This window comes from Macrobrachium nipponense, chromosome 13, assembly GCF_015104395.2.
Source record: "Macrobrachium nipponense isolate FS-2020 chromosome 13, ASM1510439v2, whole genome shotgun sequence".
NCBI lineage: Eukaryota > Metazoa > Arthropoda > Malacostraca > Decapoda > Palaemonidae > Macrobrachium > Macrobrachium nipponense.
The window spans coordinates 80457951-80482911 of record NC_087206.1 but is presented as its reverse complement, the minus strand read 5'-3'; positions in this window follow the sequence as shown (position 1 = coordinate 80482911).

Sequence of the window (24961 nt, the reverse complement as noted above, 5' to 3'; positions counted from 1 at the left end):
ACATATCAAAACCTACTGACATAATTGTCCTGTCCCGGTGATTTATATTCGTAGTCAATGAAAAAAAAAAAAAAAAAAAAAAAAATAAAAAAAAAGAAATTAAATAAATAAATAAATAAATAAAATAATAATAAATAAAATAAATAAAATAAAATAAAAGAGATTTTAAAGTCAGGAAGTCTAGAAGTGAAAATGTTATCTATGGAATAATCCTATATGAATCTTATACAGGGCTAATAATATATATAGAATTTGTATGGAAACCTTTTTCATATAGTTTGAATAAGGAATATTTATTTAACATAATGCCAACATGAAACTAATATATTGCTTCATTTTGGTACTGTTTTTTTTTTTTTTTTTGACATTCTTCTCATGCGGGTGGAGAATTAAACACTAAAATATCATTTGAAATACTAAAGTCGATCTCTTACGCAAGTAACGTAACTCTTAGCTGGCTGAGAGCAATCTCCTGCCAAGTGACGACGTCATCATTGCCGTATCAGCATTTGTTCCTTTTAACCTCAATAATCTGCTTACACAGGCTTCATCTGTGTGTCGTCTCTGCTTGCAAAAGCAGATTGACTGGAGAAAGGAATGCTTTTTAGTTCAGGGCATGAACTTCACATGTGGTTCATAGGTCACATGACAGGCCACATAACATATTCTTATCCGTGTGTGTAATGCAATTAGTTCAGGACTTGTAATCATTTTAAAATTAATGAACAATATAAGCAAATAGAATTTCTATAACAACAAAATGAATTAATTTTTTTTCTGAACCTCATAGACATTTAGAAGTATCAAGATATATATGTGAAATATTTACTTGCAACATTAGCCTATTACAATTCAAGTAAAACATTCATGGGAAAATGTCACAATTTCTTGAAAAACCCAAAGTTTATTTAGAAATTAGTTACATAGTGGGTTTTTTTCGTTGCATCTCCTACCTATTAATAAAGTTTTTAAAATTAACCTCAGAAGATGCGCGCGAGAATATTGAATATGAAACTTTTGTTAGGGCACATAGAATCATGATTAATCTTCTCTTTGACTCTTATGTTGCCTGGCAATCTTACAAATAGCTCCATTTTCCACTTCTTTGTCTAGTAACTTACTACCAGTAATATCGAATTTTCTTTGAGATTCGTATTGATATCTATTTATTTTTATAATTAATGGATATTTTTACGAGTCATCATAGACCTGGATAGGTTCACTCATTGTTAATGCCATGGATAAAAAAGTTTGTACAGCGGACTCTTCTGAATTCCAAAATATCAGCGAATTCATGTGGGTTAAGTCTGGTCTAAATGGCTCTCTCCCCTCCCCTGTATTTGGATGTCGTCTGAATTTACTTTGCCCTTGTGACAAGTATAATTTCACTTGCAGGCTGATTAATGGAACCGGTTACAGTATCCTGCAGTACGAGAGTTTCACATAGCAACTTCAAAAAATCGTTCGTCGCAGCGGATGACTACAGTCAAGTAACAACCGCCCCTACAATGTGAAAGGATTTCATGGACTTCTTCGACCGACACCGTATCTCGTCGTTAATCTCGTTTTAATGCGGAACGCTCCAGCGGCTGTCGGAATCGACTATAATAAGGGACATACTTCCGACAATTACGACCCGAAGGATATTCAACTCTACTTTGCTGCGAAGACTCGTGCTGGGATGATCTATTCATCGCGAACGTAATCTGTAGCTTAGGATGCAGAGAATAAGTGTGAGCGCAAAATGGAACGTTGGACCCGCCCAGGCAAATTTTCCCCTTGTTTTAACCATTGAAAAAGGCCGTTTCATTTGGCTAAAGGTGGTTGTCTGGAACTGTGTAATGGACGAAAAGTTGTTCGAAAGCTAGTTGAAAGTGAAGTAGTATAACCTCGGTCATGTATCCTATATATATAAAGTATCATGTATCCTATATATAATTGATCATAAATAACAGAGTCGAAATATACTTTGCGTGTACGCAATAGGAATCTCTTATATAAATGATCATAAAATAACAGAATCTAAATATATCTTTGCGTGTACGCAAATAGGAATCTATTTAAAGTGCACATATATTAATCATAATTTTATATGAATCCATATACATATGTATAAACAAATCAGGTAGCCTATAATCAATCAGTTACCTTTTACCTTAACAATATCCGCAGATATATAACAGTTAGCATAAAAAGCAACGAATCAATCAGCATAAACATTAATAATTTTATCATTTCATATATGAAATTTTTTATCAGTTAAAATATGATTTTTATCATGTTAATCTTCATTCTATGCAATTATCAGAGTACATTAGTATTTTCTGTAGCATATGTATCTTAATGAGATGAAGTGAAAAACTGATCATTATATATATCATGTGATCACTATTATTTACCAATATCATTGTTTTATATTTTATTACTTGAACAATTCATGTACACCATGAATTTTATTTATTTACTTATATATATATATCACATAGTGTCTGTATCACACTCCTATAAGTCAAATGCAAGTCAAGTTTGAGTAATATTCAGTAGTTGGTTTTGGTAGCTGACCGAGCTAATGTAAGTATTACATAATAAAAATAGGAATGTTAGTCCATATATATAAAAGTCTAAAACTAAAGAGGTCAACCAGATTGCTTGCAGGAATGTGATCAGACTAGAGACGCTAAAGATGACGTATACAATAAGTATGTAAGCTAAGATAACATGCCGTCACCTGTAGTCATTCAATTGTTTTATAAAACATTAGTCCAAGCTCCCTGCTTGAGACAAAACTACCCGACCTATTATTCAAACGGCCTACGTGATCTGTAGCGTGTCTCATTCGATTGTGTGTTCGTATGAAACTATGTCATCTGATAGTATGTTCATATGTTCGAACTACTGTCTGTTCCTTCATAACTTGTAACAGAGATGGTAGACGGGCAGAACAGAGTTAGCTATCGTCATTAGAAGACCTGTACCTCTTTACCTAAGCTTTATCATGTAGAGGAATAGGATTAGCCATCATCATTGGCAGAAGCGATCAAGCTATCGTCATAGAAGACTTGTACGATCATACCTGATCTTTCATCATGTAAAACTTCAGAAGAATATACTATTTTTATACTTAGTGTTTTCTACAAGAACCTCACCGAACCATGAGTTTAACACATCGTCGTAAAGATAATACCGACTTCGTAAGTGATCTACAAACCCCAGACACTCCATTGAAGATGGAAGTGCAATACCAACCGACTTAGCGTATAGATTATCGCTAGTCTAACATTACCTCATAGGGCGCCTTATCATACAAGGCACAAGCCCTAATATATATATATATATATATATATATATATATATATATATATATATATATATATATATAGATATATATGACTGGTAAAAATGTTCTGTAACAACAGAATTCCATCTAATAAAAGGAGCCCATAAAAACACCAAAATATAGAGAGAAAAAAGTACTAATATTTCAGAGACTGCTGTCTCCCTCTTCAGGTAGATGAATGAGAAAAGTTTACAGAAAAGGTGGTATTTATACCAAGAGGTCCATCCACAGGCAAGCCAATTTAGGTCACCCCGGCTGATAATCTTCCTTTAATCTTCTTAAGTGTTAGTTGAATGAAAACCTTGTCGATTGTATCTGAAATCCATGCTCCTTTTGAGATGTTCATTACCTGCCTCTCTTTTATTAAGGCCGATTCCATCATTTGACTCTAATACCGGCAGTTGCTGCTATAAATTACATGTGACAAATTCCAGTTTATTCTATGGTTATGTTCATTTATATGGTTGAAAATAGCAGAGTTCTGTTGTCCATACCTAACTGACCGTTTGTGTTGTATTAATCTCTGGGGAAGTGATTTACCTGTAAATCCGATGTAATATTGGTCACAGTCCTGGCATGGGATCTCGTAAACCCCAGTGTCCTTGGGAGATGTCTTTTGTTGGACGTTAATCAGGGATTTGGCTAAGGTGTTTGGGTAAGTAAATGCAAAAGGGTTAGATTCTCCGAGGGTGTGGGTTACTCTCTTAATCGTGTCCAGGTGAGGAATTTTTATTTTATTGTTAAGTGTATCTCTGGTCTTGTCTTTAGGGGGTCGGTAGAAAATTACGTTTGCTTTATGAATTGCTTTCTCGATTATATGGTCAGGATACTTTAAAGACGAAAGTTGCTTGCGAATTAGTTCAAATTCTTTTTCCAGGAATTCTGGGGAACAAGTTCGTAAGGCTCTTAAGAACAGGTTGCTAGCTACACCTACCTTGATAGTAATGTCGTGATAGCTAAAGTAGTGAATGTATGAAAGTGAGAACGTTGGTTTTCTGTATATGGTAAATTTGTATTCTGTCGTGTCTCTGATTATTAAAACATCAAGAAACGGAATTTTATTGTCTGTTTCCCATTCAACTTTAAATTTGATGCTGGGCACTAAACACATTAGTGCCCAGCATCAAATTTAAAGTTGAATGGGAAACAGAGCCGTAGCTATCAACCTGTTCTTAAGAGCCTTACGAATTTGTTCCCCAGAATTCCTGGAAAAAGAATTTGAACTAATTCGCAAGCAACTTTCGTCTTTAAAGTATCCTGACCATATAATCGAGAAAGCAATTCATAAAGCAAACGTAATTTTCTACCGACCCCCTAAAGACAAGACCAGAGATACACTTAACAATAAAATAAAAATTCCTCACCTGGACACGATTAAGAGAGTAACCCACACCCTCGGAGAATCTAACCCTTTTGCATTTACTTACCCAAACACCTTAGCCAAATCCCTGATTAACGTCCAACAAAAGACATCTCCCAAGGACACTGGGGTTTACGAGATCCCATGCCAGGACTGTGACCAATATTACATCGGATTTACAGGTAAATCACTTCCCCAGAGATTAATACAACACAAACGGTCAGTTAGGTATGGACAACAGAACTCGGCTATTTTCAACCATATAAATGAACATAACCATAGAATAAACTGGAATTTGTCACGTGTAATTTATAGCAGCAACTGCCAGTACAAGAGTCAAATGATGGAATCGGCCTTAATAAAAGAGAGGCAGGTAATTGTATGATGTAATCATAATTATTTATAATTGTATATTTTTTTGTAACATTACATAATACAGAAAATTAATGTTGAACAAATTATGAATAATATTAGAAACAAGTTATTGCGCAAGGTGATGGTGTTTTGTTGGGGATTCAGGAGGTGGGCGAGGCGGCTGCCGGCCGTCATTTCGGTGTGTGTGTTGACAGGTGTCGGTTGGCCTCCTAGCCGGGTGTGCAAATGTAGGCTGATTTCTGTTTTTATTTATTTGGAGAGGTAATACGTCCAGAGTGTACTGGCAGAGGTGTATGGCCAGCATTGCACCGGTTAAGCATGTGTGGGAGTTTGATATGGAGCGCCAAGGTGTAAGTTACTGTATTGATTAATCATATGTACTTATATTTATGATGGATTTGGAAATGTTATAGTGGGATATCCTGTACGTTTGTATTTGTAATGAAGTTAGTGTTATTGCTGTGTTGGGTACAATAGACTGCTTACATTTTATATTTGATTTTACGAATATTGCTGTGTTGTTTTGCATGTTTTATTAGGATTACATTTTAAGTGTCTGTTTACAATTTAGAGGTTTGTTTTAATTTGGAAACTTGTTTACAGGCTGAATGTTACTCAATAAAGTATTCATGTGGCACTTGGTGACTTTGTATCTACCCAATCCATACAGTAATGAACATCTCAAAAGGAGCATGGATTTCAGATACGATCGACAAGGTTTTCATTCAACCAACACTTAAGAAGATTAAAGGAAGATTATCAGCGGGGGTGACCTAAATTGGCTTGCCTGTGGATGGACCTCTTGGTATAAATACCACCTTTTCTGTAAACTTTTCTCATTCGTCTACCTGAAGAGGGAGACAGCAGTCTCTGAAATATAGTACTTTTCTCTCTATATTTTGGTGTTTTTATGGGTTCCTTTTATTAGATATATATATATATATATATATATAATATATTATATATATATATAATATATATATATATATGTTATATACAGTGTGTATCTCAAAATAACCAGTATAATCCAGTTAAAACCAAATCAAAATCCAGTACATTTCGTACAATCATCATACGAGTATTGTGAATTCCATCGAATTCACCATCACTGGTAACCTTCAGCTCGGCGCGTGAGTATAGACTTGACAATCCCGGTCACTGAGAGAGAGAGAGAGAGAGAGAGAGAGAGAGAGAGAGAGAGAGAGAGAGAGTCAGTCTCCATCGAAATCGCCAGAATATTAATAAAGGAAATTCGTTAGAGTGGGCTCTCTTTCTCTTTCAATTGGATTCCAACGTCGGAATACTGGAATACTCGATCCTTTGGAGAAACGGCCTTAGAAATGGCTTATATCCATTCTCGCTCGAAAGGATTTCGGAATAACGTTTACCGTTGGCTGCTTGCCTGTCATTCCTTACGGGATTTTCCTTCCGTCAAATGCTGGAATGCGGAACACAACCAGCCGGATACGTTTGCGGATTCAAAATGGCTGGAAGCTGGAAGCTGGAAGCAAGGTCTATATATATATATATATATATATATATATATATATATATATATATATATATATATATATATCTTTAGATCTTGGCTGGAAGAACGGGCTCTGGTGTCCAGAGACGTGTCCGTGTAGATTTTCCGTTGGTGGGTGGGGCGTGCGGGGGGGGGGGGGGGTGTGGATGGGAGGCTTGAACCACCTGTCCTTTTGGGAGATTCTGGGCGGCGGTTTTAACTTCTGTCTTGTATCGGGAGCTGAGTTCATCTCTTGCTTATAACTTATAGAAGTGTAATTGGGTTACCTATAATTATTTCACAAGTGTATAAACTATAGCATTTGGATTACTTACCATTATATTATTTATGTAATGTGCTCCACTGACAATACCAGTAAGGTGTTGTTACTGAAAGGCAAGAGTTTCACTGGTGATTGATATGTATATATTGTATTTAGTTATTTTCAAGAATGTAAAAATGATCGTTTTGTCATTAAAGACGACAGTTGTGTCTGCTGTAAAGAATGGAGCCTCATTCATAAATTCAGTATGCATAATAATTTAGCTTCGTGTTTGCTAATTCTGTCCCTCATAAGAGACTTCCTGCGTCTTGAGTCAGAATTTTCTATTCACTTGAAATATTTGGTTAATTGTTCTAGATGCCAATTGTCGCACTACTCCTTGAAGGGAGAGTCTCATTGTTCTTGAAAACGTTTATTTATCAGTTGTATTCATTTGTTTATTTATTTTGCAGATGCAAGCTGCCCTCTGTGAGGCCTCCTGACTGCTGCAACGCCAAAGAGATAGCAGTGAATCACTTCGCAGCTCAGAAACTAGGAATTACTACGCAGTTGTTTGTGGGAAATTCTCTCGAGTAGTTGGTTTTGTCCATGTAACTGTTTCAAATAAATTAATGAAATACTTTTATTTACTGCATCCTCAGTTCCCATTAATTTCCTTTTTATGATACGTCATCCTACCTAATTGTTTGCAGAGCTATAGCTAATGAATGTAGCTTTAAAATAAAAACGTATTATTCAGAAGACGGACCCTATTCATATGAAACAAGCCCACCAAAGGGACCATTGACTTCCAATTCAAGCTTCCAAAGAATATTATGGTGATCTTTCGAAAGAAGTAACAGAGATTTGGTTCGAACTGGAAACGTTGTTGTTTCCTTATAATTCAAAGTCTGTTCGAAATACTTGCAGCTTCGTATTTTCCTTGGCTTTCATTATTTCAGGATTCGTAACCACCGGTATTATGCCTTTTCCTAAGCTGGAGATACGTCACAAATATTAAAAATGAAAAAATGATAATGATACAGATGCTATCATATTTCTATGAATGGATTTTATGCCAGAAAAATAAAGTAAGAAGTATTTATTCTTTCATACTTTGTGTTTGTTCCAAAATTCAACTCGAAAAAAAGCAGAAGCAAAACTATCACACGTTCAGTTTTGCCGCCACGTTTAGTACTTCCAGTTCCAGGCAGCACCAGGTTTCAGGCTTCCAGCACCGGTCAGTCAGACCACTCCTGAAAGGTCATTGATTCCCAAGTTCCTTTCCAGTGAGAACTAGGAAGTTATTTTCGGCGAGTTAACGCAGACATCTTTGTCTTCAAGTTTGACCGTGTAAGTATTGTGATTCTTTGTTGTGTGTTAATTATTTTGCCAGTATTTTGAAGGTAAATTTTAACTACCGCCTAATTTGATGAGAGGTAGGGTAGGCTAGGTAAGTTTGGAAGCGTTGCATTTCGAGGTCTGTTATATCATACCCTTATTTTCTGGATGTAGTGGGATGCATATTTATGCTGCATTATTTGACGTAGACTCTGCAATATTGCAAAGCTGCCTCGAATGCGCGGAGGTGATTTTGAAGTATGCAAAGGCTGGAGGTCGCCATTTTTGTCACAGGTATGACTGCCTCTCAAACATTCCTTGTAAAATTGCAAAAAATCTGAACTTTTTGCCCGATATGTAGTGTAGCTCATAATTACAATCGATTATAAACACTGAGAATTGTAAATTGTGAAAAGTTCTGTCTTGATAAGTCCCTTAGGAGGGAGGAGTTACTCCTAAATAGTGCCGTATTATATTATATTCGAAACCTGGACTGCCATACACCCCTAATTAGCAATGGGCTCGGTAATCCTGAGGAAGAGCTCCTCACTGAGCTATTGTTTATTAATGAAATTTTTTTACTGAACATAGAAAAGGATATATTTTTTGCAGTAGAGGTGGGATAACCTGAAAATTTTACCGAAATAATGGGCATAATGTGATTAGGTTGACGGTATTGTTATAAAGGACACATTTTGTGATGTGGCCAATTTTAATTGAGTCACCTGCTCTTCGTGTGTGTATCTTACATTTATGTACGTACGCGGAATTAACACAGTTTCAGGAAAGTGTACCTTGTCATCCGTAGTAACCTTAGACATTATCTTGTAGGCAACAGTGTTTTAAACTTAGGATTTATGTGGCTGTATTTCTTAGTAACCTTAGCCAGAGGTAAATTTGCAGGCAACATTGGTATAAACATAGGATTTATTTGACTGTAATACTGGAATGTTTCCACATATTTCAATGCAGAACAGATTGGGTACTGAAGCTATTGCAAGACCTTAAATGATCACTGCCATGCTTTTGATGGGAGCAAATTGGGTTCTAGGAAGCACTAACGCTAACATCGGAAGCATTCTGTGAAGAGTTACAGAGCTTTTAATTTTGACACTTATCCAAGAAAATTTTTTGTGGCAGTATTTGCGGAGTGACGCAAGAAAACCATCTCTAATATTTAAATGGCAGATCCGACAGTTACTTAATTAACTTTGGATGCTATGAAGTTGGGTTCTCATATATAGTATATGGTATATATCTAGGTTCAGGTGTTACTGAATTTAATAGTTATATACTATACAAATTGCAGCTTCATTAATCTGTACATATCTAGGTTCAGGTTCAGGTGGTACTTTATTTACAACAATAAAAATTAAGTTTCAGGATGTTAATTGACACATTGCCTAGGTTTCATAACCAAGAGAATTTTGACCTCTGAATTGCTATGTCCAAGTCTGTATAAATTTTAGAATTGCAGTTGGATTACTTAACATTATATTATTTATGGATTGTGCTCAGCTGACAATGCCAGTAAGTGTATTATATTACTTTATTAATTATTTTGGCTGCTGGGACAATATGGAATTCCACCTTAAAGCGAGTAGTTCCGTCATTTCACCTCACGCGCTGCACTGTAGGCATTACTTGAGGTTCTTTAAAGCGTCCTCTCGACCCCTAGCTGCAACCCCTTTCATTCCTTTTACTGCACCTCCATTCATATTCTGTCTTATTCCATCTTCCTATACACCCTTATTATTAATAATTGTTTCATAGTGCAACTAAGAGATTTTTCTCCTGTTACACCTTTCAACCATTTCCACCCTCAGTTTCCCTTTCCGCGCCGAATGACTTCATAGGTCCCAGCGATTGGCCTTTGGCCTAAATTCTATAGTCCATATTCCAACGTGCTAATCCTCATATATATATATATATATATATATATATATATATATATATATTATATATATATATATATATATATATACATATTAACATATATACATATTATATTATTATTAGTTATTATTATTCATTATTATTATTATATTATTATTATTATTATTATTATTATTATTATTATTATTGTTATTATTATTAATTATTACTTATTATTATTATTATTATTATTAATTTATTATATTATTATTAATTATTAAATTAAGTATTATTATTATTATTATTATTATTATTATTTTATTATTATTATTATTATTATTATTATTATTATTATTATTAATTCATTAAATTATTAAATTATTAATTATTAATTATTAATTAATTAATTATTAATTATTAATTATGAAATTATTAATTATTAATTATTATTAATTAATTAATTTAATTAATTTTAATTATAATTATTAATTATTAATTTTATTAATTATTATTATTATTATTATTGTATTATTAATTATTTAATTATTAATTATTAATTATTAAATTCATTAATATTATTATTTTATTATACTATTATGATAATTATTTAGTATATACATATATAATTTATTTTTGGTGACCAATCACGCTACGGCAAATGGTCAACATCGTATTACACAGTCATATGCTAATAGGAATGCAGCCAATAATGTTATTTTCCTGTTCTATGAACCTCATATTTTAACTTTTCACACATCAGTGGTTCGATCTTGGAATCACTTTGAGCTCGACCATTCTTTACGTAAATATTTTCTTTGCGTAAGTATTTTAGATTATTTCCGTATTTATTGTGGCCTTATAAACTTTCGTGTTGGGCGTCATTCAGAAGACCTGTACTTTGCACTTTTTATTTTTTTTATATAGTTTATTTATTTATTTTTTTAACCTCGTTCACGCTGATATTTCATTCTCCTACCAATCTCTTGTCAGGTTCGTATTGCAGAGTTAAATGAAAGATTTTTACCTTTACGTCAATCATTTTCCCCTTTTTTTTTTGTCTTCACTTTTAAGTTAATGGCGCATACAGTATGCTAGACTTTACACGGCCGGTAAAAACTTGACTTACAGTTAACCTAAAGTGACCTATTTTGATAGTAGTTGTGTAGATTGTTTAAAAAGTTCATTATATGTGTATATTATATCTTTAATTTCCTTCCAGTGAATTCAAAAATGATCCGATATCATGGAAAAGTTCAGTTTCTCTTTAATGGCGTATTGCGTAATATGTTTGCGAACGATCAATATAACCAAGTGGCGCATAAGGAAGTCATAAAATTTAATGAACGCATACCAATTATAAATTTAAGCATGTTTTTCGAATATGCACTGTGTGTATGTGTCAGGACAGGGTGACGGTTTACACTGCAAAGCGTATATTTTATTTACAAAATTAAATGTAAAAAGTTTAAATAAAATATTAAACTGTTTACACTGCAAAGCGTATATTCCGTTTAAAAAAATGTTAAAAGTTTAAGTAAAAAATTAAACCGTTTACACTGCAAAGCGCATATTCCGCTTACTAAATTAAAAGTAAGAAGTTTAAATAAAATATCAAATGGTTTACATTGCAAAGCGTATATTCGGTTTACAAAATTAAATGTAAAAAAAAAAAAAGTTGAAATGAAATCATATCAAACGCGTTTCAATATTCATTAGTTTCACAATTCTGCTGACGTCATTGCTTCGTGTTTAGTAAGAAACTCCTTTCATGACAATAACTGGTCTTTGAAAATAATGATTTCGGGTATAGCCACAGAAGGGACAAAGATGGCGCTTGTTTTGATTGTAAGTTATTGGGTTTAACATCCCCCGTAAGGAGAGGTGGGTACTGCTGCCGTCAGTGCACCTCATGCAATGCACTGTGAGCATTACTCAGGTTCTTTGCAGCATCCATTCCGTTATCCGTAGCTGCACAGCACCCTTCATTCCTTTTACTGTAGCTCCGTTCATATTCTCTCTATTCCATCTTACTTTCCTGAATACTCAACCCTCTCGTAACAGTTTTTTCGTAGTGCAACTGCGAGGTTTTCCTCCTGTTACAACTTCAAAACGTTTTTGTTGTTAATCATCGCTGAATGACCTCATTATAGGTCCCAGCAATTGGTCCTCGGCTTAAATTCTATATCTTATCCTATACTCGGGTTCAACGTCAAACTAGTATCAAGGTCTCTACAACTAATATATCAAGATATGATTTTTTTTTTATATAAACGTAGTGGTGTGAAATAATAAACCCACGCATATTTTCTGACACTGACAGACGGAGAAATAATGTTTTATATAGTATTCCACTTCCGCCTGTCAATCAAAGCTGTCAGTGGCCCTGTTCAGTATGCAACTCTGGACGTTCACTGGTCAGTAGCGACGTTTTGACTGGGAACCAACTTTCGACATCTGTCATTTCCAGCTGATGTGGGAGATTTATTTTTCGTGGATCGTACTTATTATTGTGTACTGCAGCATCTTAAGCGATCCGTATATACCTAATTCAGAAATGGAGGGGAGGTATGAACACTATTAAGCTCAGTGTTTGGTTAGAAATGCTCGTGAACAAATAGGTGTTATATTGCTAATTGTTTGATTTGAGAGAGTACAGTACTCTACGATAACAATCTCTAGACCTTGTACGATAGGACGTACTTTATAATCTCTAAAGTTGACGAATAATGCTAATTATCATTATTAATAATATATATAATATTTACTATTTTAATTATTAAATCAAGGTGGTTAAGAAAGTAGTTAAGTGACCGTTTACTTGTTTTTACTTTTATGGATTTTTTTATTTTTTTTTTTTCGTCCCAGTATTTTTAGGCGAAGGCCATTCTATCGGTGAATTGGGGTTGTTGTTTTACCAGTAAATGGCAGTTACAACCTAATCTGCTTCCTCAGATGGTTAACCTACTTTGCCGTTTTCTAATAAGTTGAACCTGTAAATAAGCCAAGTTGGTAGTTTCGTTGAGCAGAGGGTGGACTTTGGACGGTATTTGAGAGAATTCAAATAAATGAATAAATAAATCAAGTAAGTCTCTCGTGAAGTAAATATTAAAATATATTTTCACTGAGACAATCCGTCATATTGATTGAAGTAGTATTAGCATATGTGAAACGATGCTTTAAGCGTGATATTAGATTCGTGTGAAAATTGCTGTTGTAAATGAGATTTCGTTGATAAGAAATAAAATGGGCAAGCAACGTTCGAACATTTAACAGGTTAATCTGAAAATTGCTATTGTTAATGAGATTCCGTTTATAAAAAAAAGTGTGTACCTACCATTCGGAATAATTGCAATTTGTCAGTAAACTGCAGTTAATTTTGATTAGTTGATTGCAGAATTTACAAACTGGAATTTTTCTGATTAGGTGCTTCAAAAGAAGCAACAATTAAACCCATCCCCCGCCCCCCACCAAATCTAAAATCGCAGTAAGTCGAAAGGACATTCAGCGAGTGAAGTCACTTGAACCTGTGGTCTCTAGCTGCAACAAACTTCTTTCCATTTACTGTACCTCCTTTCATATTCTTTCTTCCATCTTATTTTCCACCCTCACCCAACAATTGTTTCATGGTGCAACTGCTTTGAGGTTTTCCTCCTGTTACACCCTTGTGTAACCTTTTGCTCTCAAGTTTCCTTTCAGCGCTAAATGACCTCATGGGTCCCAGCGTAAGGCCTTGGGCCTAAATTCCGTATTCCATTCCAATCCAGTTTCGTGTTCACGAAGAGATGTATAGTTCCAAGTAAATTCTATATTCCATTCCATTCAGTTTCGTGTTCACGAAGAGATGTATAGTTCCAAGTAAATTCTATATTCCATTCCAGTTTCGTGTTCACGAAGAGATGTATAGTTCCAAGCAAATTCTATATTCCATTCCATTCAGTTTCGTGTTCACGAGGTGATTTATAATTCCAACCTCGAAAGACTTCGTTTTGTTTTTCAAACGCGCTGTGTTGTCAAAGTTATTCCTTTGAAGATTTAGTTCGTTTTTATGGTCAGGAAATCCTTGAATCCTGAAATATAATATGTACTTACTCACTATGACTGAAGCTTACAGGTTCCCATTCTCTGTGAACTAAATTGTTTTTAAAATCTCAAAGTCTTTTGTAGGAATGCTTTACCACTGCATATCCGCTGAAAATCAAAATAGTTTTATGTTGCTATTTCTAGGTCCATTTGTATAAGGTATTTGGGTCCATTTATATAAAGTGAATGATGATAAAGAAATCGCAATAGAGAAAGAATATCTGTCAAGATTAAACTGAAATATTTTGAAGATAGAGTTTATCAAGACTGGTCATTTATTTCTGCAAAACTCCATTTAGAAAAGGACGTATTTATCTTTGAACTTTGATATATTTGAAGGTAAAAGTAAAATAAACCATTTATCTAGCAAGGGGATGTATTACTTAAAACTTTTTTTCCATTTCTTACATTACTAGTTTTTGGTATTACTAAATAGATATTAGTACAAAGATAAAGACATTTATCTAGTAAAAGGGATATTTGATTTTTTTTACAGGTTTTTATTAGTATTTGATATTACTAATTAGATATTAGTACAAAGTAAAATCAAACAAATATGTCTAGTAAAATAAAAGCAGTATCTAGGAAAAGGGATATTTACTAATTTTTTCATTATTTTAAAATAATGGCATTTGATATTAAATGAATATTAGATAGAATAAAAAGTGAGATAATGATAATAATCTAACATAATAGATAATATTGACAATATGTTAATTCTCTTAATTTCTGGCTTTTGATATTGCTTGTTAAGCATTAGTTAGTACACAAAGCAAGACTAAGGAAATAAGGCGATTGGTTTGCAGTTGTTCATGTTGATAGCTGTAGTTGCAACGACAGACAGAGACCAGTTCTCCTTACTCACCGAAGTACTGAAGGATAATCTGTTTTAAAATGTTTTATCTTGAGGTCAGTACTGGGGGTACCCCGTAGCGGTTTTTGCCGCCAGTGCACCTCACGCGGTGCACTGTAGGCATTGCTTAAGGTTCTTGGCCCCGTCCCTTCGGCCCCTAGCTGCAACTCCTTTCACTCCTTTTTTTTTTTTTTTTACTGTACCTCCATTCACATTCTCTCTCTACCATCTTGCTACCCACACACTCCTAACACTGGTTTCATAGTGCAACTGCTTTGAGGTTTTCTTCCTGTTACACCTTTCAAGCCTTTCTACTCTCAATTCCTCTTTCAGCCCTGAATGACCTCATTGGTCCCAAGGCTTGGCCTCTTGACATGAATTCTATATTCTATTCAGTTCAATACTCTTAGAGTTTTTAATGTAATTCTGCATAGCAGTTACCAACTGACGAGAGTATGAACATACACGCGTATGAGATGAGAATTTTTAACTTGAAGTAGAACTCCAGGTCGGTAAAACAACAGGGCTTTTTTATTTCATATTTTTTCCCCAGTTTAAAGTCAAATCCGCGCGAGATCTGCTTCTGCTGATCTTTATAAAGCTGCTCGCAGTTCAAGTTATTCTCTTTTAATTAATGCAAAATGGAGGCTACGTTCTAAATGGGAATCATAATTGAAGACAATGCTTTGCGCTTAATGCCAAAGTTCGTAAACGAAGCCTGGTTTAATTAGTACTACAAAGATCGTAATACTTCATGTTTCATGAACTATGAATGCTGATTTTTATTTACAAATGGAGGTGGAAATAAAATGTCGCTATAAAATTGACATGCTGGATAAATTTTTTGTTCACTTGTTTACTTTTACCGTGACCAGTTTTAATAATTCGTCCTAAAAATACGTTGTGAGAGCTCTTCTTAAGATTCAGTGATTTTCTGGTATGACAGTCTCAAAGTCTGTCAGCATAGAATGATTCGGTATCATAAGTTTTACGTATTAGGGTCAATTCAATTCCCATATCTTACCTCATTAACAATTTCATTCTGGTAGGGAGGGGGAGGGGGTTTGGGGGAAGGTATAATTGACGGAAGTCGACCCTAACAACATTGAGTCCTGCTATAAAGAAATAAAGCAAAGTAAAGGATAGAGATACAACTTATCCTTATATTCCAGCTACTTTACGTGTAAATGAACACCTTTCGACATGTTAATCTGAGAATATCAGTTTAAAATGGTTTACCCGAAACACACCGTTTTCTTTTTGTAAGCACTTAGGACATATAAACTATCTTCACCCAAAAAACAGGCATATCATTCCCAGTTAACTGCTCATAACAAGCAAACAAAACAAAAACAAAAAATAAAGTAAGATAAATAAATAAAAACTTTCCAGCGCTGAAAAAATCAACATTCACATCTCACAATTGTCGAAAATGATTAAAGAAATTACGCCCCAGCTCCTGGCCTCTTCAACACCAACCCCCTACCCCCACCACCCATCCCACCCATGACTTTCCATCAGAATTGTGAGGGGAGGAATTTCAAATAGCATTTCAGAACGGCGTCAAGTTAATTTTCCAGCGGCGAGAGTCCTGACAGTAAATACAATAGAGGGCTTTCTGAGATATATGCAAATTATATTTTCCTCCTCCACAAACAACGTTCACTGTTTATTTCCTGAATAAATCAATAATCCCCGAAACAACTTTCTTGACGAAAATCCTACAGAGTTTAAGATTCGGAGGAATTCGAAGTCTGCTGCATTGAAAGGGGGAAGGGGTGCAAGAATGGAGGTTAATTGTGGACACTGAAGTAGATTCTCTCTCTCTCTCTCTCTCTCTCTCTCTCAAATCAGTAATCCCACCGTTCGTGTCTAATTATGAATATTAGAACGATTGCTAGAGTTTTTTTTATTAATACAAAAGCATTTCCCGAGCACGCTATCTCTCTCTCTCTCTCTCTCTCTCTCTCTCTCTCTCTCTCTCTCTCTCTCTCTCTCTCTCAGATTAGTAATTCTACTATTCCTATATAATTATAATAGCAAAATGTTTTCTAGAGCATTTAGTTAATTTAAGATTCTCCTCTCTCCTCTCTCTCTCTCTCTCTCTCTCTCTCTCATCAGTAATCCTAATATTCCTATCCAATAATAATTAGGAGGTATATTCGGAAGTCTCTTCTTTGGTACTGTTTAGTTACTGATAATGTATAATTTATATCTAAGGGAATAAATTGTGCCTCATGAAATATTAAGTCTTTAATGAACTGAGTAGGAGCGTATTCAAGGTCACGCCTCGAGCAGCAGTCTTCACTAAATGAATATAAATAACTTACGTTCTTCAGCGGAAATTCCAGGGTCTCTCAAATTCATGGACGTCGTCTTTGAACGATTTTGATGTATTGGTATTTAGATGTGACGTAAATTTTCTTTGTCCTTGGTCCTAGAACCATAGCTATCTACCAGGCAAGCGCCTCAGTGGCGTGGTCGGTATGGTGTTGGCGTACCACCTCGGTGGCCGCGAGTTCGGTTCTCGGGGATTCCATTGATGTGTGTTAGAGGTATATTTCTGGTGATAGAAGTTCACTCTCGACGTGGTTCGGAAGTCACGTAAAGCCGTTGGTAGTTGATGCCGGGTATCTTTGCAGGTGTTGTCTAGGAGATGGAAGGTTCTGACAGGTGTTATATAGTTTATAAAGGTATCTAACGGGTGTTTTACAGGTGATGACCATAAAGGTGGTCGAAGTGCCCAAGCGAATGCTCACAGCAGAGCCTGAAAGCTATAGAAAAGGGGTAAAGGACTATAGTCGATTTTTTTAAACCTGGCAAACTTGCACTTAACTTGCACTTAGCTACTTGTCGCTGATTGGATGAATGTCGTATTGTCCGAATCTCAGTTTTGTTTTCACACTGTTGTGATTATACGGCCATAGATTGAGATAAGAGCCAAATTATGTAATGTTATGTAAATACCTGTTGTAATAACTTAAGTATTAAGAAGTTACATACCAAATTATTACATAATAGTTAACAATTATGAAACAACACTCTTCGAAGCTGTAGACTTGAAATATGTTTCAAACGCATGAGCTTTAATGTTTAAATTTCTAGCTAGATTTTCAGCGCAATCGTGCCATTGGTGCTTTGGAAAAAAGCAAAACGTATTTATTGTACATTGCTGAAGGTTGTATAACGCCTAAGAACAAAATACTATCGTAGAAAATGTATGCATGCTGAAACATTTGGGGTGGAGGAGTTGAGAAAGGAACAGCCGGTGAGTTGTCGTCTGCACACACCGCCATCATCAATCAGCTTAGAATCGGCTATCGAGTAGTTGGCTCAAATGTCTGTCGATTTCACCTATTTTCAGCCATGGCCACAAGAGTCGATATGGAACAAAGCAGAGATGAAGGCGCTTCAAACACCAGGCATATACATGCTGCTGGCAGTAGGCTTACCAGTCAGTGACGTAATATAGTAATGAATGTTTTTGCCCTAGCAAGACAATGAAAGAAATCATTAAGGCCACAGCAACAGCAGCTTTATACACATCCTAAAACATTAATGACATTCCGTGAGCAGTACTTTTGAAATGCAAAAAATGAACATTATGATATATAAACATCTTTATTATTTCATGAAGACAAGAACACCATAACCCGCATTTGAACCTCCCGCTGAGAGTACGTCAACTTTCTGTCAATCCCGAGGCTGTTCCTCCCACAACTCCTCCCACAAGCTTACATTTCTACGATAGTATTTAGTTCTTAGGCGTTATACAACCTTCAGCAATGTACAATAAATATGTTTTCTTTTTTTAAACAACCAATGGCATGCTTGCACTAAAAATCTACCTAGAAATTTAAACATTAAAGTTCATGCGTTTGAAACATATGTCAAGTCTACAGCTTCGGAGAGTGTTGTTTCATAACTGTTAACTATTATATAATAATTTGGTATGTAACTTCTTAATACTTAAGTTTATTACAACTGGTATTTACATAACATTTCATAATTTGGCTCTTATCTCAATCTATGGCCGTATAATCACAATTCTGAAACAGTGTGATAACATAACTCAGAGATTCGGACAATACGACATTCATCCAATCAGCGACAAGCAGCTAAGTACAAGTTAAGTGCAAGTTTGCCAGGTTTAAAAAAATCGACTATACATAGTTATGACTGGCATTTTATGGTAGTTAACTCTCGGTCGTAAATGTTAAATTTGAAATTAACCACATTTAATATGTGAAGATGAGGCATCGGTGGTAGGTGACGAATTTCATGTTATCTTTGGTAAATGATTCGAATGGTACTACCATCAATATTCGATAGCAATTTCGCTTACTCGGGGAGTAAGCCTACAAACTACGTAATTGGTGGTTGTTATTGTCGGGGGTTGGGGGTAGGAAAGCCTAAAAAGGTCTGAAGAAAGTGTTTAGCGTTGAGTCAGAGATACAGGCATTTTAGGATAGGATATTTATGATATATTTATTAGAATGAAGATTGTAGAAAATAAAGTTCAACCGGGAATGTTTAGGAGTAAATTAGGGTATAATATATATCCCTAGCAGAAGAGAGAGAGAGAGAGAGCTTTTGATTTGAAATCCTATCGAGCCGGGAGAGCAGTTGATGAGATACTACCTCTAGAAATGTACTGTACTCTCTCTCTCTCTCTCTCTCTCTCTCTCTCTCTCTCTCTCTCTCTCTCTCTCTCTCAGAATCCGAAACGAGACGATTTCCCTCGAGGCCTTTGAGTGGAACGTCGTCCTCCAATACTCTGGAGACCATGTTTACCCAACTGTTCCAGTACCACCCGCAGTTGTGGCAGCCGAATTAATTCTTGATCAGTTCGCCTTGCTGATTGCGTCGAAAGGATGGACCCTGTGATTATGGCGCGAACCCCATGAATTTCAGACACGCCATGTTGCGCGAAAGTCTGCCGGTGATTTCAGCTGTTGAAGATGGCTCTCATTTTGTTCTTTGTAATGATCGCTATTGGTGGTCGTTTTATTTTCGTTTGGCTGTTTTTAAATTGTTTTTATTTTTCTTTGGCTGTTTATAAACTGGTTTTGTCTTACTTTGGCTGTTTTTATAGTTTTAACCATTGAAGATGGTTTTCATTTCTTCGGCTGTTTTTAAATTGTTTTGTTTTCCTTTGGCTGTTTATAAACTTTTTTTTTCTTTAGCCTATTTTTTGTAATTTTAACCATTATAGAAGGTTTTATTTTCGTTTATCTTTTTTAAAACTGGTTTTGTTCTCGCTTGGCAGTTTTAAACTGGTTTAATTTTAGTTTTGCTGTTTTTTAATTGGTTTTAATTTGGTTAGGCATCTTTTAGGTGGTGGTTTGCTTTTAACAGAAGATTTAAACTTTACTGCTTGCGTTTTTAGATTTTATTTTATTACATATCTCGTAAGAGGAGGAGGAGGAGGAGGAGATATAATCTAATCTCTCCCTTCCCTACAAATACCTTTTTCAAACCAAGAGGAACAAATCTTCACTTGAAATTTGAATGATCATAATTCAGTTCAGTTGTACAATTTATGCTTTATAAAAATGAAGTGTACTTTTTAGAGAATATTTGAGTAATTAATGACGCATGAAGTAAAATCAATATGTGACTTTACAAATAACCAACAAATAAGTCGTTCAGTGCCCAAGAAATGTTGAAATAGTGGCACTGTCAAGAAGTAGGGCTCTTAAGATATACTAAAGCACAGAATTACATTTTACATATTTGCCCTGCTAGGACAACTTATTGTACTTGTTAAAGTATATATAAGGATTATTTTTTAAAATTTTCTATTAGGCGAGAAATTTTTTTCTTTATACTAAGTTTTGAAATGGTTTGCTGTACTACACTTATTTATGTGATTGTTTGCTATATATTTATATCTGAAATAATTTGCTTCATACTTATATCTGAAATATTTTACTTCATACTTATATCTGAAACAGGTTGCTGTATACTTTCTTCGTGGGTTACAATATCGCTCGAGAAAAAAAAATTTGTCAGTTAATGAAAACTCACCCAACTCAAGATTCGAAGAACGGGAAATGACAGCTGGCATAAAACTTAAGAGAAAAGAAGTGTGACAAAAATAAAAAAAAATAAAAAAGAGAGAGAGAGAGAGAGAGAGAGAGAGAGAGAAATTCGGCGTCTTATTTCGAAGACCAGCTTCTCGTCAGAAGTCAGAATTCGTCTTTCATAACCACACGCTGAATTTTTTCTTATTTAATTTCGTCTCCCTTGAATGAGAGAATAAAGGGAATTCCACTCAGATGAAAAGAAGCATTGGAATTAATAATGGAGTCTGTGTCCTTTGATGATTCTTTTTTAATTCGTGTCTCACCTCAACTTCGCCATTATTGGGAGGGAAACATTTTCGACGAGCTTTTTTTTTCTCGTAAAACATATTCCATTTCTTTAATTTTGACAGCTTGGAATGACGGTGTTTATATTTGAGTTATGCAATTTTCTTTAAATAATAGATTATTGCAGTTTTTTTTTGGGGGGGGGCTTAGGTTTGGAAAAGAACCATGAACTTAAAAAAAAAAACTGCTTTACTGTTTCATTTTTCCAATTTATCAATTTGTATTCGATTGCTTACAACTAATGTGGGAAATTGTTTTTCAGTTTGAATTCTATTTCTTACTACTAATGTGGAATGTTGATTATTTGCGGATTCCTGTTTAGTACGATTTGATTCGTTCACTGGTAACTAGGCATTTGACCGCAGAAAAATTAAATCGCACAGATTTTGTGAGAATTCTTTAACGCCTATCACGGAAAAAATAACACACTTTCAGTTAGCAGAAATACTTAAACCACAAACATTTTGCAATGAACTTTCAGTCAGACTTCAGTACTGGAATGAAAGTGATTCCTTGTTTTACCAAACTCGATAGTTCTTGTATGGTGCCAGTTTGCATTAATATTCTTTCCCGAAGTTCTTGGACAACGTTTTTCTGGATTTTTAGTTACAGTGACTGTATACCATAGTAGTAACTGACATTTGGTCAATTTATTTTGTAAGTACGGTTAAAAATATGTGCTGCTGGTGTAATTAATGATTTAATATAAAATTGCTGATACATGTGGACATACATTCAAGTATCATAAAGCCTAATCAGGTTGGCGGATGCGAGAAATCTGACGATAAGCTTTTTTTTCGTATTTAATATATTTGTCATTCTGGCAGTGGCGCTAAAATTTCTTTTAACGTTATGTTAGCTTTATCAGGTTTTTTAGTCAGTCCTGTGTATACTTTTCTTAAATGTATAAAGTACCATCTGTATATTGGACGTGCATGATAAAACAGGTCTGTGTATAGTTTCGAAGATAAAAAAGGATAGTTTAAACCCATCTCCATGCAGAAAATATTAGGGACCTGGTTTTCTTTTATTAAAAAATCGAAAAATATTGTAAATTGTGTTTTATATTCTGAAACATTGGAGGACGTATGGTAGCCTATTCATCTGGTCAAGTTCCAGAACGATCGGACTAATCTAGGTACTTTTTTGCATCAATCAATCAATCAATGTAGGTATTTAGAAATTTAAAGGTCCTCATGTTAGGTGTGTTGACACTCGTCCCTTTAAAACCATGTTGTGTATTAGGGAATAGTTGGTGGCATCCATTATGGGCTTCTGTGGGCGTGTTATAAGACAACACTCTCTCTCTCTCTCTCTCTCTCTCTCTCTCTCTCTCTCTCTCTCTCTCTCTCGCAAAACTGAATTATTTCCCCCGACCTTTCCACCCATAAAATACAACCGACCAAATATACAAAATTTCGAAGCGTGTATACGTTAAATTTATACAGATATGAATATTTATAATTCTTCATAGGCGTGGATGGAATAAAAGTTGAACTCTTCAGAATTTATGGTATTCGCAGTGCCTGGGATGAAGGTGGCCACTTTCTTAGCTTAGTCTTAAAAGGAGTTTGAAGAAATCGGCTAATTGAACAATAAAAAAGAAGATTAAAACTAGGTCTTGCAGATTTTAAGACATTTTAAATCGTTCCATTTTTTCTAACGAATAATCATTTTATTTGGCTCAGGTTAATTATCCCTGTTGGATATAGCCTTAATTAGGCTTGGCTATCATCATTACTGCATAGGATAAATCCATTTGAAAGCCTTAATTATGTAAATTAGGGGATTAAACCAACGGTCTGGACATGGCCAGGGCTAATAAATTTAGTGGCTGAAGGGTTCAGATATAAAAAAAAATAAAAACGAAATAAAAGGTCATATCTCACGTTTTATTGGGAGCAGGGATATTAGTTTCCAAAATACTCGTGCATCTATAAATCGTTTTCTGAAGATATTTTTGTGCGCGTTTGGATTCTTTCAGCCACTCGCTTGGAGTTACCCTATGTTCATTTTAAAAAATATTCCCTTTGCACTCGTCTGTATCCTTATTGTACTGATTTTATTATGTGCTTCCTCTTGTGTTTTCTTCATGTACGAAGCTTTTATTCTTGAGGGTTTGTGTTACTTCCTTCCTAATATTTTCGCAGTATTTCGTTTCGTGTATGCATACACTTTTTTGTTTGACGAAAGTAAATTTAAGGATTTGTGTATCCGTACATCTAGCTGCAATAAACACTACTGAATTTCAGGTGAATAGGTTTTATTTTGTATTCTCTTATATCCATTGATCACATTTTTCTGTAACGTTCTCTCTCTCTCTCTCTCTCTCTCTCTCTCTCTCTCTCTCTCTCTCTCTCTTTAGAGCCCTCTTGGGTGTGTATAGTCCGTTGTCAACTGAAGATTTATAGAAAGGAAGAAACTGAGAAACTGAAGCTGAAATTCTCCCGAGCTAGAAATTGGACGAGAAATTCTCCCGAGTCTGACGAAATATTTAAACTTTTCCTGCTACAAACCAACTGTCTACGCTTATTTGCAACATATTCTCATGGAAATGATGAAAGTTTTTAGAACAGTTTTTTTTTCCAAAATTTTTGCATAATAGACTGAATAGGGGAGTTGAGTTCTGTATTTCAGTTCGTGGTGTCTCCAAAATAAATACAAATCCTCCCATAATCCTTACAACAACATACATTCTCTCTCTCTCTCTCTCTCTCTCTCTTCTCTCTCTCAAATTATTTTTCAAAGACATAATCTTGAAGTAAATCGCCAAGAAATCATTTAATTTCGTGATAAAAAAAATACTCGACAGGGTGTTTTTTTTTTTTTTTCATTCCTTGTAAAGTAATTTTTGCGTAATTAAAGAGTTGAAATCTATTAACATGCGTAATATTTCTAAATAGTTACAACCTTTCCGCAGCTTTTGCCCCTTGCAAGGAGTGGGCATTCATTCATTTAGTTTGTATTTGTATCATTTCGTGAGCAGTGTCTGGCAGTCTTTCCAGTGTTGCTTATCAAAATTAGTTTTCGTCAGTTGTCAAAAGCTCTACATTTTGACCTTCATGTGCATTTCCTCGACAATATTGAAATACAGTCTGCTGGCCTCTTCACTTTTAAACATTTTTGATGTTTTAGCCTTCGTTGCAATTTTAGTTGTAAAACATTTAACGTTAGCTTTCGTGCATTTCAACTTGCTTCACACATTTCAAGCAAATCTGGGTATTCATCAGTTCAGCATTTAACATTAACACCGCACACGTTGTTTAGGATAATCATCATTTATTTGTGCTCTGCTTTCTGTGAAAGCCTATGAGATGTATTTTTATTTTGATATAATTTACCAACTCTGCTCTCCAGAATATGTATTACAGTTTTGTAATGTTAGCTGTTATAATATCAGTCACACATTTCCAGTATGTTTTCGCCTACATTTGCAATATCTTAACACGCAACCTTCACAATTGTTATCTAGCGGTACATTAACAACATGAATCTATTGGTTATATGAACAGCTGTTTCCATAGGAAATAGTAGTTGGTACCCTCTTCTGAATCAATCAAGTGTCCACATAAACTACTATGAGATTCAGGGCTT